Genomic DNA, 12419 nt, shown 5'->3' on the forward strand with positions numbered 1-12419 from the left:
GAACACTGCACACAGCCTCTCAAGCTCCGAAAGACTGTTAAAAGAGATGGAGCCTGACATCATGGACCAGATGGACTCAGCAGCTTTATAGGGACTGGTCCATGCACTAAGATAAATGAGTGCACTTAGATAAGAGTAATGGTATATTGAAAATGTGGGATCTGAACATGACGTGAATGGTATGGAATAAGGGGTGGACAACGTCCTGGGTTCAGCAGTAGCAGTCATTTTTCTCCTCCTTGGTAGTTGGTGCAGTGCTGTGTTTTGACTTTCAGCCTGGGAACAGAGCTGATAACAATGATGTTTTGGTTTGGCCAAGGACTTTGTGAGCCTCATGCTCTGCCAGGGAGGAGGGGAAGTGGGGAAGAAGCAGAGACAGGACACCTGACCCAAACTGACCAAAGAGGTATTCCACACCACAACACGTCATGCCCAGGATGTAACTGGGAGTTACCCGGAAGGGTTAGGGACTGCAGGGTTGGAGGAGGTATCGGTCGGTGCTTGGTCAGGCTGGGGGAGGCGAGTTATCGGTCGACTTGTGCTGAGGTGTTGTATTATCTTCCCTTGTTATTTCCTTTATCGTTATTATTATTGGTGGTAGCAGTAGTGATTTGTGTTATACCTTAGTTACTAAACTGTTCTTATCTCAACCCATGGAAGTTGCATTCTTTTTGATTCTCTTCTCCGTCCCTCCAGGAGTAGGGGGAGGGCAAGAAGGGAGGGGGAGTGAGTGAAAAGCTGTCTGGCTGGAGTTAAACCATGACGAGTCCTACAGTGATCTTGCACATACAAGATGAACCTTATTAATGGGTTTAATAATTTTGAGACCAAGTCCACCTTTTGATAGTTGTAACATTGATGAAGAAGGCTATCTTTAATACCTTGATAATGCTACTGTTATAGAAGATTCCTTCCATTTTTCCCTTTTCTTGCAATCTATGAAGTACTGGAACTGCTCAGCTAGTGTCTCTACAGTTATTGATATGAAGACATACATAATCTAGGTATTTACTGTTATAAGTTTCTCCAGTTTACTGGACTACCACAGACTTGTGCCTCAATGTGGGGTATGGACTGATTTCATGTTATTTTTCCAGAAAGACGGGAGAAATGGCTGCAGTCATATGTAATGCAGCAGGCTGTTTCTATATTAGATTGTGTGCATTCAGACACATAAGCCTGGTGTTCCCTATACTGATACTCCAATTAAGTGCCTATTCTTGCCCTTAAGAGCAAAGCAAGTCAAGAGTAATTATAGCGCTTTCCCGAATCACAAAACATTGACCACAAATCCTTTTCTTAAGGTGCGCTTGTTTGCCAGTCTGTTTACTCAGACATTGGCATTTTGTCTCCCTTTCATTTTGCAGGGAGGAGTGTTTGAAAAGTTGCACAAAAATGGGTACCTTAACTGTTGACTTGATGATGGCTAGCTCTTGTTATCTTCTCAACAAAAGGAAAGCAATCACTCTGAGTAGCACATAAAAATTGGCTAGAGTTACAGATGACACTGTCAAATAACCAAAGAAAAATATTCCATCTACTGTGATTTGTCTGTCAGAACTTTGAATGCTTCTGTCATTTTTTTGACACTATGCTATACTTATCCATGGCACTTGGACATGACTTGTCATTTAGGTAAGAGACGAAGTGAACAAAGAAGGCAGAGGCACAGCAAATTTATTAGTTTGGATTGAATTTAGAGGAAAAAGTGTGGTTAAGAGTTTTGATATTCACTTTATCTGATTGTGCACTTGATGTAAACTGTAGCAGCTTGGCCCAACAAAGATGTGTCTGGTTTTTAAAACATTTTTCTGATGTTAAAATGCCATATCTCTCTGCATACTTTGTAAATGGCTCACCTAAAATATATGATGCCAGTATAAATGTAGCATCAAACTTGTTTCATACTTGTTTTTAAAAAATACTCGAATAAATGGAGCAACCATAGCAACCTGTATTGTTAGATGCAGAGTTAATTCCCCAGCTTCTAGCCTTTAAAGTTCTACACAATGTTCTGTACAGCAGCCATATGTCATTTAGAACAGTGTGTTCCTATTTCAAATGTAATTTGGTTTACATCGTGTTTATTCCCAGCAGGTCTGGTCTATACATGACTGAAATCACTTGAAGGTGACTTTTAAATTGTCTTCAATAATAATAATAAAAAACAAACAAAAAAAAAAAAACCCATCAACATAAAACTGCAAACCACATAAACCCCCTCATCAAATCACAAACAAACTCCCCCCCCCCCCAAAAGGAAAACAAACCCAAACAAACAAAGTCGAACTTGGTGTGAAGTGAAAATTCTGTGCTCAGTTACACTGGAATATATCCAGAATGTTACAGTCGAGAAAACTACTGAAAGGTGCGTGGTTTAAGCCCAGACAGCAACTAAGTGCCACACAGCCGCTTGCTCACTCACCTCCTCCCTAGTGGGAGAGGGAGGAGAACTGGAAAAACACCAAAAGATAAAAATCTTGTGGATTAAGATAAAAACAGTTTAATAATTGAAATAAATGAAAATATAATAATAACATCAATAATGCTAATAATAATTAGAAAGGATTAAAACTCCAGAAAGACAAGTGATGAGCAATACGCCACCTGCTGACCGATGCCCAGCCCTGACCCTCCGCAGCAACTGGCCCCTCCCAGCCAATTTCCCTCAGTTTATATACTGGGCATGATGTGCTGTGGTATGGAATACCCCTTTGGCTAGTTTGGGTCAGGTGTCCTGTCTCTGCTTCCTCCCTGCTTCCTGTGCCCTGCTTCACTGGCAGAGCATGAGACTGAAAAGTCCTTGACCAGGGTAAGTGCTACTGAGCAACAACTAAAACAATGCGTTATAAACATTATTCTCCGACTAAAGCCATAACACAGCACTGTACCAGCTACTGAGAAGCAAATTAACTCCATCCCAGCCAAATTCAGGACAAGAGGAGTTGTGAAGAAACAGGTTAACAGTTTCAGGGAAGGAAAGAGAAAAGCCCAGGAGATAGGCTGCTTACACAGGTCTGAGTATCCATTCCTTGTTACTTGGATGTTGAGCAGTCCAAGCAACCTTAGGAGAGCTCACTAATTTGTGCCTTTTTCTGCTTCCTCTCTGTGCTCTCTATACATCAAGACTGGTTGGTCAGATGCCACCATGGTTGGAGGCCCATGTGGCATTTCTGCCACCCAGATGGAAGCAGCGTGGGAGGAGCTGTGTGTACCTGCATAGCTCTGCCACTGCAAAGCTCTTTCTCAATACGTGTCTGATGGAAAAGAAAAGGATATGGTGATGCCTCAGAAAACTGTTTTGCTTGGTGTGAACTCTAGCAGCACATAGAAAAATAGAATAGTGAGGGTTGGAAAGGACCTCAAGATCATTTAGTTCCAACCTCCTGCCATGGGCAGGGACACCTTGCTCTAAACCATATCACCTGAGGCTCTGTCTAACCTGGCCTTGAACACCAACAGGGATGGAGCATTCACAGCTTCCTTGGGCAACCCGTTCTAGTGCCTCACCACCCTAACAGGAAAGAATTTCCTCCTTATATCCAATCTAAACTTCCCCTGTTTAAGTTTTAACCCATTATCCCTTGTCCTATCACTACAGTCCCTAATGAAGAGTACCTCCCCGGCATCCTTATAGGCCCCCTTCAGATACTGGAAGGCTGCTATGAGGTCTCCACGCAGCCTTCCCTTCTCTAGGCCGAACAGCCCCAACTTTCTCAGCCTATCTTCATACAGGAGGTGCTCCAGCCCTCTGATCATCCTCGTGACCCTCCTCTGGACTTGTTCCAACAGTTCCATGTCCTTTTTATGTTGAGGACACCAGAACTGCACACAATACTCCAAGTGAGGTCTCATGAGAGCAGAGTAGAGGGGCAGGATCACCTCCTTTGACCTGCTGGTTGCGCTCCTTTTGATGCAGCCCAGGATACGGTTGCCTTTCTGTCTGTGAGCACATGTTACTGGGTCATGTTCGTTTTCTCATCAGCTAACACCTCCAAGTCCTTCTCTGCTGGGCAAACTCAAAATCTTTGAGATATGGGGCGTTGGCACATATTTGTGAGCTTAGCAAAGTCTATTACAAAGTACCTTCCTGATCTGGACTCAGGACATTGCCAGCTGTTTCAAATGCTTTGATTTAGAGGACAGGTTCATAAGAACTGTCTTTATCTTCAGAGGATTCTTTCAGAAAATTAAGGAGGTCACAAACCTATCTCTTGAGTATGAAGGACCAGTTTAAAAAACAGTTTGTAGAGGAAATAGTTTGGGCAGTAGTGGTATATGCTGAATTATCTTGTTGAATGTTGTTTCTTCCTTTCCTGTTTTAACTGTTTTCTTGACTGAAATGATAGCTGCTCTCATAAGAGGTACTTCTCGGACATAAAATAACCTTGGATACTTCACTTGCAAGATCTATAACTTTAAAGGAATAATCACCTTGAAAGAGTTACCAGAGGTTGTCCTGGGTGCTAGCCTTTTTATGCTTCCCTGGTGTTGTGGTGGTGAATTCCATAGGCATAAAAGGGCCCTGGGGTGCAGAGTCAGCTTGGCTGGGTTGTGCATCTCTCCTGTCTGTATCCCATCATAAAGAAGAAACAGTCATTGCTGGCCTGAAGAAGCTTTTTAGAAGCTTTCAAAGAATGTACATTGGAGGCTTTTATGAAGATGAGACAGAGTGGTGCTCATCACAACTGAAAGCTTCTGTGATTTCCTATTCAAGAGTATGAACCACAGTGGTAAGTGGTATTTTTCTTTTCTCCAAATTGCATTTTTTTCATTTTTTCCAAAGAACTTGCATAGTGTCTTAATATCTTCCTTATTCTTTAATTTATTCTTAAATTTTTAAAGTACTAACTTCCTAACTACCATATCCTGGTATATTTGGTCATAACAAAGATGGGGCCTTAGGGAAATTGTGTAGTGTGGGTGGAATTAAGTTACTATAGTTCAATATTGAAAACAGTAAAGTAAATATGTAATGGGAAATAGCTTGAGAGCACATCATTAGTAGGAAGAAATGTAAAATGATAAATTCAAAAAGCCTGAGAAAATAGAAAGGAGGAATAAATCAAGTAACTCAGTTTCCAGTTATGACACTACTATTTTCTTCTACAGCACTCTAAAGGGCGATGAATGTAGCAAGAGGCTGATGTGAAGCTGTATCTTTCTTTAGAGCACTCTCACTGGGGCCAAAATAAGAGGCAGTATGCATATTAAAAAGAACAATTTGAGCCAGAATTTTCAAACCTTTGCTTAATTCATTGAAACATCAATGCAACTAAAACAAGTGACTCAAAATAAGTAATCAGACTTCTTGAACAGCCTCTGGTTATCTACGTTTCCCCCACATAAAATCCAGTCCCATCCAAACAAAACTCAGTATCCTAATTAAACCTGATGTAGAAAAAACCAACCAAATGTAAGTTTTTTGTTACTCATAAAGAAAACTGCTAGTCTGGATCTTGGGAGAGGGGGGAAAAGGAGCAACTCCTGCTGAGATTTAAAGATATCATGTGAGAAGAACTAAATGCAAAATGTTCATTTTTTTTTTCTAGTTCCCTGTGTGGACATAGAATCATAGAATCATAGAATGGTTAGGGTTGGAAAGGACCTTAAGATCATCAAGTTCCAACCCCCCTGCCATGGGCAGGGACACCTTGCTCTAAACCATATCACCCAAGGCCTCATCCAACCTGGCCCTGAACACTGCCAGGGATGGAGCATTCACAACCTCCCTGGGCAACCTATTCCAGTGCCTCACCACCCATGTGTAGGTAGATGACAGGGAAGGTGTCTGGAAGAGGGAAGGCTGCCTGGCTACCTGTCATGCCTGCCTCTGCTCTGGTTCATGTCTACACAAAGTGAGAGTCCTTTCTAGTGTTCTGCTAGGAATGTTTGTACTGACTTCTGTAATCTGAAAAGAGGACCTGAAAGGTTTTGTTGCTGCCTAATTAAAAGCCACTGCCTGTAAGGCTCCATTGCAATCAAGAAACATTTCCCGAGGAAAACATCAATGCTATTGTCTTCCCTCTTTTCTAAGGAAGGGGTTATTTTTTCAGAATAGCACTTCAAGAAAATTAAAGAAAAATGCATAAGAAATTTTACTGTGTCATACCAGAATTCTGTTTGATCATCTTTTGTCTTCAACTATAGAAGCAGAGAACAGCTGTAAAAGCAGGACAAGTGTAAAATGATCCTTAGTTTATGGAAATCTGCAGTCAAAGCACTAACAATATTGAAGACTGCGTGAACTGTGTTAATGTCCATCAATAGCCAAATTGTCCATGAAGTTGTTTATTTCCTTTTTGTACTTGCCTGTGTTTCTGATCATCCCAGTGTCCTGAAGCAAAATAATCAATGGAGTATGTAAAAATATTTATTTTTCTGTAATTTTTAGAGTAGCACTAAATAACATGACTTTATGGTGTTCTGAGAAACAGTCAATAATCACTTCTTATTCATCTTTTACACACTGATAGAGATGCATGAAATGAGCATGTCCCATCTATATTGTCATGTTTCAACTCTGGCAAGGTCTTTTTATATTTAATCTCTATTTTAGATAATAATTTTGTATTTCTAATTACCATTTGTTTCTCTTTTCTCTTATGTGTGCTATGAGGTGAGGTTACTAGAATTGCACTCATGAGTCAACATGTAGGAAGTCAAAGGATTTGTATAACAGCATGATGATGTTTCATGTTTTGATCTCTGTTTTTTTCCTAAAAATTTCTAGAATCTAATTTATATTAAGTCAACTAGGCATTGAAATGATATATTTATCAAAAAACCCTTATTCCTAGGCAATATGAGATACTAGATTACTTTCTGAGTAGGAACAGATAGTTTGAAGAACATCATTTTGTGCTTATGTTTGCATACTTATTCATTTATTGATGATAAATTTTATCTACCCTTTAACTACTCATTTAGCATTTTCAGGTCTTTCTGGAATGCTTCTGGGTTTGTTATGGTCTTTATTACCTCTAATGCTTTATTCTAAAAATATTTATTTTTATTTGTTATTTATTTCTTATTTTATTTTAGAATACATTTATTTTTTATTTTATAATAAATGTATTTTATTATTTATTATAAAATTTTTATTTATTATAAAAATGTTTATTTTTATCATTTGCCTCCTATGCTTTAGCAAATTATTAATCTGCCAGGGGGTGTTCATTCTTATCCTATGATAGTTTATTTCCCTTAAAGGTCATTTAGGGAATTTTCTAAATTAATTTATTTCAGAAAATCTACCACCTTCCATGGCTGGGTAACTTCAAAAACTTAATAAATTTCAGATTTGACTTTTATTGGAAAATGAAGAAAGTTGACTCACTTTCCATTCTATGCAATATTTGCCAAAGTAACTAGGTAAATTTATTTTCTATCTTGCAATTTCTCTAAGTTAAAAGCGCTTTTCAAGGTTTGTAGTTGCTTGGATCATCCTTGCCAACATTAATTCATCTGATCTGGAGGCCCATTTAAGCAATAGGGCTTTATAGCGTAGCTAGAAAATAGGTAATTTAATGAACAAATTATTTTAAATCTTTGACTGGATATTATCTGACTTCTTGTTAAGGAGGTGATTTGGGTCTTATTTATTTAATTATTTCATTAAGTAAAAGCTTTCTTACAGACACTGCACATTTTAATAGATTTTTAGCAGTGTCCCTGAAAAGAAATGCTATGATGTGAAAAAGTCTCATCAGCTCTTCCAGCACTGTGGATTTCAACACATATTGAGCTTTTCTGCTATGGTCTTACGTTCATTGAATGTTTTCCTGCTCTTCATACAGTACCTAGCATGGATCCTGATTTTTATGCCTTTTGCAAGTTGTTTCTTTAAAGTCTCTGGTTGGCTTTGATAATTTCATATAAAACTTCCAGAGTTTTTGTTTCTTTTTGTATTTTCTTCAATTTGTTGTGGTTTTTGTTTTTTTAGGGGATACCAACTATTCATTCAGTGAAAAATCACTGCTTTTCTTTGGTTTGAAGCTGGTTCTTACTAGCTTGTTTGATGTATTCTACTTGTATTAGAAAGAGATTGAATAGTTCTATCCTCTCCAGGTGGTGGAAAGTCAGATGCTATTCTATTTTCTTGAGTGCTTGCAGCTTATGTTCCATTAAAAAAACCAAATCAAACCACAAAACTTATGCTATGTATAATAAAACACTTACTAGTAAGAGTTTTATTAAAGGAGGAAATTCTGTACATATTTCTTCCTTAGATATGTCTACTGAATTACCATAATTACATTCTTATTCTTCATTCTGAACTTGTATGTTATTTCCATTATGCAATAATTCAGATTACTTTTAGCAAATAGGATGAGTTTGGGATTTGCTGTGGGTTTTGTTTGTTCTGTTTTTTTTGGTGTGTGTTTGTAGGTTTTTTGGTTTTGGGGTTATTTTATTTTTTGGTTGGTTGGTTTTTTGAAGGGTTTTTGTTTTGGATTTTTGGGGGGGTGGTTTTTTTTTTTTGTTTGTTTGCTTTTTTGTTTTTGTTGTAAGAAATTTCCTCTTGCTTCTGATAATTCTTTCCCTAATACTTTTATTCTTGATGTAGTTATAACTTTCAAAGCAAATTGCACCCTAATATTGGAATGTTTTTAAGCTTCCAGTTAGAATTTGAGATTGTAAAGGTACTATTTTCAAAACAACTGTTGAGAAGTAAAAAAAGAAATGAAGGTAATTCAACAGGAAAGTCATACGTGCTGCTCTTTCAGAGATGTCCAGGCAAATATTGTTTGGTGATTCTCACACTGTTTTGTAACAAGCAAGTTAGAGTTTGTGTGTTTCTTCTCCTAGCCCGGGACAGGAGTAATGTTTCCTGTACCCCTGGTTACTTTTTTGTCATTAAAGTCAGCACCATTTCCAATATCCGTTATTGGTTTCGTATCCCTTCCTGTAAATTTTCTTTCAGCTGATCAGTTATAGGTAAGTGTTGGGGTGGTGCTTAGATAGAGGCAATAAGCATCCACATGAATGAATGCCACTGATTTTTGTGGCCTCTGTTTTCACAGAGACTAACTGCTCCTTCCTTCCAACTCTGTTGCTTTTGCTTCACTTCCTTTCTCAAAGCTAGATTTACTGGGTAAAATTTGAGAAGCATGTTACAAGGAGCTGCATTTCTTCCTTCTATACCCTGTGAGCTAGCTTTAGTAGCAAAAAGTGGTTGCACACTAAGTTATTTTTTTTTAAATACATCTTTGTTGGCTTTTATTCTTCTTTTTGTGTTTAGAAGTCTGCCTTCATTAATGACACTTAAATAAGATGTGTATTTATGAGATATGCAATCTACTGTTAAATATTTGAGAGGAGAAAGCAAAGGGAACTAAAATTAATTGGATACATTTAGGAACTGCTTCCTTAGCTGTAATTTAAAAAACTTTTTTTTTTTTATCAAATACGAGCAACATTGTGCAGGTGAATCCCTTTCTAGTTTTTCTCTTCCTTTGCAATGCTATACAGAATATACTTAGCTGTAGCCACTTGACAAGCTGCCATATAAGTTATGTGGAGACAGAGTACTACTGGAGATAATGCGAGGCAGGATTATAACCCCTGAGTACTTATTCATACCTTGTAATAAGCAAAGTACAGTCTAATCCATAGTAGGAGGTAAATAATGGGTCTTGAAGCTTTGGCCATGTAGACGGTATATGTGAGAGAAAGCTACTCTACAAGGTCTTAAACACTAAAACAGTCTCTCTTCAATCTGTGCTGAAAGTAAGGTATGTGTTAATATTCCTCCTTCCCTGTGCCCCTTCCCCTGCCAAAGTCAGAGAGTAAAATTAAGATAACGCATAGATTTTGCTTGGAAACATTAGGTAGAACATTTAAAGAGGCCGGCAGCAAAGTCTGAAAACATGCAATAGCTATTAGCTGAAAGAAATGCATAACTAACTTAAACAGGTTTAGGGGTACAATTAATAAGTTTCTGGAAAAAACAAAATAGTGTTTTAGCTGTTACTTCATTAACAAATGGTTACTTGTCTTAAAATGGCTGGTACGGATTTCAGACTGAGTTTTCTGGGAAAGAATGGACAAGAGTTGCAACAAAGGTCTATGCTATGTTAATGAAAGTTTCAAATTTAGCAACAGAATACTGCATATGTGACTAGGTGACTCTTTCTTGGTTCAAAGCTAACTTTGCTAACCACCAAATGCCTGACTTGTGTACTGTCAGGTATAAATATATATGCTGTCAAGTACATAAAAGTATATATATGTATATATATATAAACTATATATATATACAAGTATATATATATACACACAAGTATATATATATATAAAGTGTAATCCCCTTTATTTACAGCATTTGCCAGTTAATTCCACTGACGTTTCATTGTTCTAAACAGAAGTTTAGGATGCTGCTATATATTGCCCTTGAATCTTCCAAAAAGAATTAACAGTAGTACTCAGATGGTGTATCCACTGAACAGCATATCAGTGCCAAGTTTATCTAAAATGACATCTTAAACTGGTAAGTGCAATGTGTTTTCAACATGCCAGTTTCAGTTTCTTCACTACTGAAAAAAAAATGCTGTCTTTCCAGGTTTTGGACTGTATTAAAAAAATCAATCACCCACCCACACTTTATTCACAAACCTTAACTAATCAAAATTCTTTCCTTGACAACATATCCTGCTGCTTGATGTAGGCTGAGAGTTTACATCAGCTATTAGAGTAGAAGTTTTATTTGAAAGGAAGGTTTTGGCACAGGTCTTTTATTTCCACACTTCATTAACTTACCTTTCAGGGGCGAAATACTGTGTGTCTCTTGCAACAAGAGAATCGTTTCATCCAGCCTGCAATGAAGATTCACAATTTAGTCACCAAAATGCAACTGGGGGGAGGGAAGGGAGGAACCACATATCACTTCAATAAACTGTTTTTTTACAACAGGTTCAGTGTCGTTAGATTACTCATAGAAGCAAACTCTGAAGACAGAAATTAGTCAAGTTACCTGGGCCAGTACCGAGTGACTGAGAACTGGGAACATTTGATTAAGCTGATATGAAACACTTATATGTAAAGCTTACTTTACTTAATATTGGTTGCATAAATAATTCAGCTAAGAAAGAAGATGGAGATGCTCAGAATAGTAGATTTGACAGACTTGATGTGTTCATGAAAGTGTCTGCACACACAGCTTAAAAGTAATATGCTCAGAACAGGGATCCTAATGTCACCATTATAACTAGTTACAGAAATGGAAGAAAAAAATGCCTTAGCTTTTCTTTGCTAATAAGGTTTGGCTAGTAGTAACTGCAAAAAAAAAAAACAAGTTCCTTATGCCCTTTAGTCAAATTTATTGTATAACAACAGTATTTGATTACCAGCCTGATTACTTGTCAAGTGCCTCTGTATGGGTGTGCATAATCTGGAGGCTGACTGCAAGTACCTGATTGCCAGACAAGTCATGTCCGGTTGTTTGGGTTTTGTTCCTAATTGGATGAAGCTCTTATGGGCACTTGTGAAATGACTGCAGTGAAAGTCCATTTCACTGGTGGAACCGGAAAATACACTTTGTTACTTTTTCTTGTTTTGCCCCAGGGGTCAGACATAAAATGTGTGGAATCACAGCAAACTCATTTCTGTTTATCAACATAAAAAAAAATCCTTCTTCCATTTCTCATTTATTGTTAAGATATTCTGTTGCTGCTAATTGCGCTACTGAAGAAAAGTTCATGAGAAAGGTTAGTCCACATCAGAATTCTGGAGGGAAGGAGATACTGTCTTCTGCCAAACAGTCTAAAACATGATGTTAAAAATGTATCTGTGCAGCCTGTGTCCTAAATAGAATTGTTATAAGGAACTCTGTCTTCTTCTATCTGGTATATGCAGCCAGTTATGGTTTATACATACATATGGTCTGTATGCATTTGGTTTTGGCTTCAGTGATTCTGCAGGTTGTCTTCACTTGCTAAGCATGACTTCAAGAGGGAACAGCCAGGTGCTGTTGCTCCTCCTGCACAGCATTAAGGTGAGCAAGAGATGTGGGAAGTGTGCCCTGCAAGGCAGGGCTTCCATGCCCCTCTCATGCCTGTAGAGTAGGATGGCTGCTGTGTCAGAAGTGGAGCGATTCAGCACACATTATTTTCAGACAGTTCTGAAAGAGCAGAACCTCTTATTGTGGTTGGTTCGGGTTTAATACAGACTCAGGGTTTAATAACAGTTCCAATTTCACCAGTATGGGAAGAGGGAAATACAGTGTTAACCATTTTCCCGTTGAAGTTTGGCTCCCTGTGTAGTATCAGAACAGGTGGGACTATTAGTATTTTATTTCTTCCGTCTCCCCCTCACAGCTCCACAGCCCATCTGGAATAGGCAGGAACACAGTGCAGGGAAACAAAATTTTAGCCCCAGGTGTTTCAAGGAAGACTCAGAAAGACAGTTAAGCAGAAGCT

Source organism: Neopsephotus bourkii, unplaced genomic scaffold, assembly GCF_033783945.1.
Source record: "Neopsephotus bourkii isolate Nb327-2 ecotype Australia unplaced genomic scaffold, CSIRO-AGI_Nbou_v1 NB_1279, whole genome shotgun sequence".
In the NCBI taxonomy this organism is placed as follows: domain Eukaryota; kingdom Metazoa; phylum Chordata; class Aves; order Psittaciformes; family Psittacidae; genus Neopsephotus; species Neopsephotus bourkii.